This window comes from Rhea americana, unplaced genomic scaffold (assembly GCF_003343005.1).
Source record: "Rhea americana isolate MKP2758 unplaced genomic scaffold, rheAme1 scaffold_47, whole genome shotgun sequence".
NCBI classification, from domain to species: Eukaryota; Metazoa; Chordata; class Aves; order Rheiformes; family Rheidae; genus Rhea; species Rhea americana.
The window spans coordinates 2,547,245-2,553,111 of record NW_028186612.1 but is presented as its reverse complement, the minus strand read 5'-3'; the positions used below and the strand labels follow the sequence as shown (position 1 = coordinate 2,553,111).

The 5,867-nt window shown below is 45.8% G+C and overlaps 1 long non-coding RNA gene across 1 annotated transcript; it reads right to left on the bottom strand.

The window, feature by feature from the left end:
* Window positions 1–1,460: 1,460 nt before the first annotated feature.
* On the bottom strand, window positions 1,461–5,420 carry LOC146589294 (uncharacterized). The gene is made up of 2 exons (XR_014897205.1): window positions 5,056–5,420; window positions 1,461–2,883 (listed from the first exon to the last, which is right to left on the bottom strand). It is a non-coding gene; the product is annotated as an uncharacterized LOC146589294 (long non-coding RNA).
* Window positions 5,421–5,867: the final 447 nt, after the last annotated feature.

Below are 5,867 nucleotides of genomic sequence, written 5' to 3'. Positions count from 1 at the left end.
GAGGGATTGCTTAGCCGGACGCACGAGGTCACTTTCTGCTTCGGTTCTTCACAGTCCACAGCTAAACTAACAGGTGCAACTCGATGTTTAAATTTGAATAAGAATAGTGAAAAGTTGCAAAGAGAAAAATAATGTGTGGAATGCGAATGTGTGCCTCTTCAGATGAAAGTGAGGATCCTGGGGGGAGTGCACGGGCTCAGGGCTTGAGCAGGGACTGGGGAGACTTTCGCCTTGTCCCCAGTGTCAGGGTGCTGGATATCCTCTGTAACATGAGTGGGGAATACAGTTACAAGAGGTCAAGTGTCCGCATCAGAAAGCTATGAAAATCATGGGAAGTGATTATTAATAGCCATAGCAGAGAGTCTGAGGGCTTAGCAGGTGGTCCTTTCATAAGAGGGCTGTACCTGTTTTGTAGAGGAATAGCAGATCTCACCCCTTGGTGCTGTCAATCAGATGCTTTATCTCCAGCAACACAAACCTCAGCAGCAGAAAAAGAAAATAGAAGTGTGGCAGGTTGGACAGACATCCTACCTCTGCCCCAGCCTTTTTGTTAATCGTGGGCAAAACCCACCTAATGCTATCTCATTTCCCATCTCTGGTAAACAAATAGTATTCATCTTCTGTTGCCTGGTAGCAGAGCACTGGCCTGGGACACACGTGTGAGTCATGAGCAGGGGATGGTTGCCGGAGACTACTGGGCAATGCTGAGGGTGCTGCCTCCTCTGCTGAGCTGGCTCGAGGCTTCTCGGCTGTGCAGACAAATTTAAATTTTCAAATTCAAAAAATGTGGGACTGGAACCTGCTGCGGACAAAGGGAAGGAGAAAGGGGTAGAGGTGGTGTGCCCTGAAGAATTGGGCTTGTTTTTCCCACTCTCCCCAACAGGCATGAGATCCAGCAGCAGTTCTGATTTCTACTTGAGGTCTCCTGCACAACAGTAGCTACCAGTGCTTTGTTCACCAGAATCATCAAGTTTTAGAGGTTTTACCTAGACCATGTAGGAGCATGATCATTCTTTCTCTCCCAGTGCACAGCTTCCCTGTGCAATGGCCTTGTTTCTGCAAATCCCGTTCTTGGCTTGTTCACATAACCTTGGCTCCTGTATCTGACCCAGAAACAGGATACCTAAAATACTCAACCTTACAACAACTAAGTCCCCTGAAAGCCACCAGAATGTCACATAGAGTCCAACACAGTCCTTCTCAACAAAACTCAATTATTTTTCAAAGTGGCTTAGCTTTTTTAGTAAAGAAGATACGAGGCCAGACTCCAATATATGAGCAACCCCCAGGATGATGCCAGATGCCAGGCTGGTTCTCTGGTTGGAAAAAGCTTCTGTCTCTGGGATAAAGAGGGAGATAATAGGGTATGYATTTTGGGGTGGTTTGGATGAAATCCCTTATGCTTTATTTGAAATAACCCCTATTTCTTTGTTGGAGAAGAAAAACTCACGACGCTTGCATTTCCAGCACACCTTATTTCTTTCATAATCTGTAACCAATAACTGTTAATTTCATGTACAGTAAATAATTGTAGATGACTATTTCACTTAACTTTATTTAGACATAAAACGGTCAGAAAATTCCCTGTTTGATAAGCCGCAAGTATGATCAGTGCTTCATCATTCAATCTGAGATTCTGGAAAAAAAGGCTTATTAATTTGAAAATGTAGGGTGCTAGCAAACCAGAACGGTCATCTTTACACATAAGATACTTAATGAATGATCAGCGATTGATCTTTGTCTTAGTTCTTCTGGAACTGGATTATAATGATCATGTTTGCACAATCTCATGCTTTTGGAAATAAAGTGTTTGTATTCATTAAATAAACCAGGAATTATTTTCCTTTAGAAAGAGTGGCTTTCTTTATGAAACTAGCTGACTACAACCAAAATATGGGCATGTATGCTACCCTAATCATCCAGCTCTTTGATTTTTTCAGTAATTCAAATAGTCTGACATGCAAGAAGGGAAAGTAAATTTAGCTTCAAATTGAAGGCCACATACGGTTGGCATATTCGACCTCCTCTGAGGGGATATTTATGAGCAGATTATTCTCAGAGAACTTCAGCAGGTATAACTAGGGCTGGATTTTTTTAAGGAGCATGTATACAGCCACCAAAATAAATGGTTAGTGTTTATTACAGTCCATCCTGGAGAACCTCCAATAACCTGCATCCACTGTGGGCTCAAACACTTGAAAAAAATCCGATGCAGAGCTTCCTTATGCAAAGGGCATGATGTTTTTACAAATGGCTAAATCCACAGCAGAATCACCAAAATGCCTGCTTCAAATAGCTAAATTGACAACGCGGGTATTCAAAACTGTTGTTCAGCTGTTGCTTAACTCAAGCTTACCAAGCCTGAGTGAATGAGAACATGCCCTAGAAGACTCCTAATTCTGGGGAAAGTGCAGGATTTAAGTCCTGCAGCTTCTTTTTTTTTTTTTTTTTTTTTTTTTTTTTATGCTGGCTCTTAGCTAGGCCAGGGGGCTGCCTGCCCGTTGGCTTTGCTGGTGGCACACTAAGGCACCAAACCYGCTCCGGGCATTGCATGCAGTTCCYTAGTAGGAGCTCAGMRCTGCGGCATCCAGGGGATGTCAAGGAACCAAAGAGGAACCAATCAGGCTGAATATTGTAGCATCTAATCCATGTGAGTTAGATTTTCAGTAACTTCAGCATACTTAGTCTTGTAATATCTCTGAATGCTTTTTTTTTTCTTTCTAATGCACTTTCTTCTCTTTATCAGTTGCATAATATAGGTTCCTGCCTTGTYGGAATGAATGGGATTTTAATTGAATGTCTTCAGAAAAACAGTGTCAAGAAATTGAAGTTGGCAATGTTGTATGAATGTGCACTCAACCCTCCAAATTTCATAGCCTTCCCCTAGAGAAAAAAGAAAAGAAAAAAAAGAAAGACATCCATATAAGCAGGTCCAGCTCTATTAGGATAATAATTATAATAATATTCTCCTTCTGAAATCTATATGCAAGTCTTTTTTTGGGGCAATGGGTAGAAACATACTGCAGAGAGGATGTTAACTGTAAATGTTGTATCTGGTTTTGTTGCAAAGCACTCTCTGTACATCACCTCATCCAAAAAGGCAGCGATGGCTGCGGGAATCCTTGGGCACATTTCTATGACCTTCCTTCATTGTGCAGAAAGGCAAATCAGATGATCACAGTGGGCTCTTCTTGACCCTGTCCTTGCTAAAACAAAAGTCACCCTGTTCCTCACCCTGTGACTGGTTCCTGAAGGCAAATGCCTACTCTCACACTGTGTCTTAAAAAGCCCATGMGTCACTGGATACGGGCTTCTACACYGATCTGATTGCAGGAGACAGCTCCTGTAATGCTGCATGGGATAGTCTCTTTTAGCAGGTGGTCTATTCTTTGGGCTAAACGGAAAGAATGTCCCTCAAACTGAGTCTGAAGCGATGGGGCAGGTGGTGGRCTCTTGGTTGATTATGTGTGAGCTCCACCTGCACACGTGCATAACGATGCCTCGTTGTGCATTTGGGCACCTTCCTGCTCCAGGGACAGCCCTCTCCTAATGGGAAAGCACTAGTTACGGTGGCCTGAAATGTTGTGCGGAGATGATGTGCTCCCAGGGGAACGCAGATGACTCCTCAGAAGTATTCCTGCTCCATCTTACCTGCATCAATGGCATGGAGGTTCTCAGCTTGACCAGCGTTTGCAGATTCTTCGCAAGAGCAGCCGGCAGTGTCCACCACCTTGTCCATCTGCTCTGACTCATACGTGTGTCTCAGTTCCCTCCACCCTTAATTCCTTGTCCCCTGCTTGGGGCAACGGCCTCTTTCTGAGCCCGCTGACACTCACTAGAAAATGAGCTTGGAAAACCATGCCACATACTGCCATTCCTGTGGTGCCCTACAGCCCTTCCCGGGCCCCCAAAATGCAGCTCAGGTGCCATTCCCCACAACCAGTGCCAAGTTTGCTTCACTACGCATGCGGCTAGTCCTTCACTAGGCTTTTTTGCCCTCACCTTGCAGTCCCTCTGCTGTGCACCCTTATCCCTGCTAATCTGCTCTGTTTTCCTGTGTGCCACCTTCTGCTTTTTCTGCATCATCCCCTTTACTATCACRTTTTGCCAGATATTGAAGCTCCAGCTCAAACAGGGACACTTWCTATCCTTTTACAGTTAAATTCCTCCACAGACTTCACTTTTTCTATTCTTTTTATTTCCCCCAAAATAAAGATGTCGTTTTCTGGTTTAGCTTATACTGCTTGCAGCCAGCATTGCTCCCAGCTACATCTGAGACACTTCTCAGTAGCAACAGAGACATAAGTATGATGAGTAGAGGGACTAGAAGAGTGTAAGGTTGCTGTGCAATATCATCTACTTCTGGAACCACTCAGTGCATCTCTTGCCCCTTCCCACATGAACAGAGCTACGTATGGATGACTGGGATCAAAAAAGACGTTTACCCAGCATCGTCTGCACAGAAGAAATCTAGCTGTGTGGTTGTAGAGCTGGAAATTTGAAGAAATCGTACAAAAAACAAAATATAGTTGTCCCCTTCAGATTTACTCCAAACTGAGTGAGGATAAATATAGGTTATCTTCCAGGCTGTCACCAGCAGCCTTCTCCAAGCGTTCCTTCCCCAGCTTTGCTTTCCTTGCCTTAGGGCCCAGGTGCTTAAGGCTTTCAAGTCAGCWTTCAAAGGTATTGCAACCAGGTACACACAGCTCCTGGGACACTGCGCCCAGTTACAACCTATATAAAGTTTTAATAGTGCTTTGGATAAAACCACTTCTGCTGCCTCTAAAAGAGCAGGAAGTACTAAAATCAAATATTCTGTAGCCCTTATCACTCTAGGACAGGCTATTACTTCCATTTCCATGGTATAACATGTCGATGTCAGCAGCATCTGGGCATGCTCTGCCCCTTTAGACCTCCAAGCTCATTTGACTCACCAGCTGATGGAAGCAAAAGCTGGTATTTGACTTTGGGGTGAGGTTGTCTGGGGAATCGTGTGTTGGTGGCTCCTCCACCGAGGAAGGCAAAGCTGCCACTCTACATCCCCTCCCCGCGTACCTGCCCAATCTTTTTGCCCACGATAACCTCGCCAGCCTCCCCATCTGCCTCCGCCGGCACATCTGCTGGAGCAGTCCGTGTCCTCAGCTCTCCGGGGAAAGAGCGATTAGAAGGAACACGCTTTCCTTTAACAAGGCTCGCTCAGACGTGGAGAGCCTCCATTCACGCTCGGTTGTAGTGAAGGTCGGGGKTTTCTGTCGGGCTTTTTTCCTCTTCCTTGCTGGCCTGAAAGAAAGCAGCCGAACCACAGGTGATGCAATTCGATTAGAAGCTCCCGAGGCTTAAATGAAACAGAATTATTTATCAAATCTCTGGGCCATTAGCCGCGTCTCTAACAACAGCAGAGCCATAACCTCCCCCTCACTCCTCCCACGTTGCATTTCCCTTTTCTTACAAAGGCTCAGCAAGATMCAATAAAAGAAAAGAAAAGAAAAGAAAAGAAAAGAAAAGAAAAGAAAAGAAAAGAAAAGAAAAGAAAAGAAAAGAAAAGAAAAGAAAAGAAAAGAAAAAAGAAAAGAAAAGGTAAAAGGACGAGAGCAGCAACGGCAATAACAAACAACCGAGGAAACACGCGACGGGCCGCGGGCAGGATCCTTCCTCCGCGCCGCCGCGTGCCGCCCCGCGACTCGGGCTGCGCTGCACCCCGCGGGGAGGCTGGCTCGCCCCCCGCGTGCTGCCCCGGGGCGTTATCCGCTGCCTCCACCTCTCCCCCGTCCGCCGCGGCCCCGGGAGCCGGCGCGAGCCAGCTCAGCCTTCATCCGTGTAAATACATCGGAYGCCCCGGAGAAAGGTGGGGAGGCACCGCTGCTGCC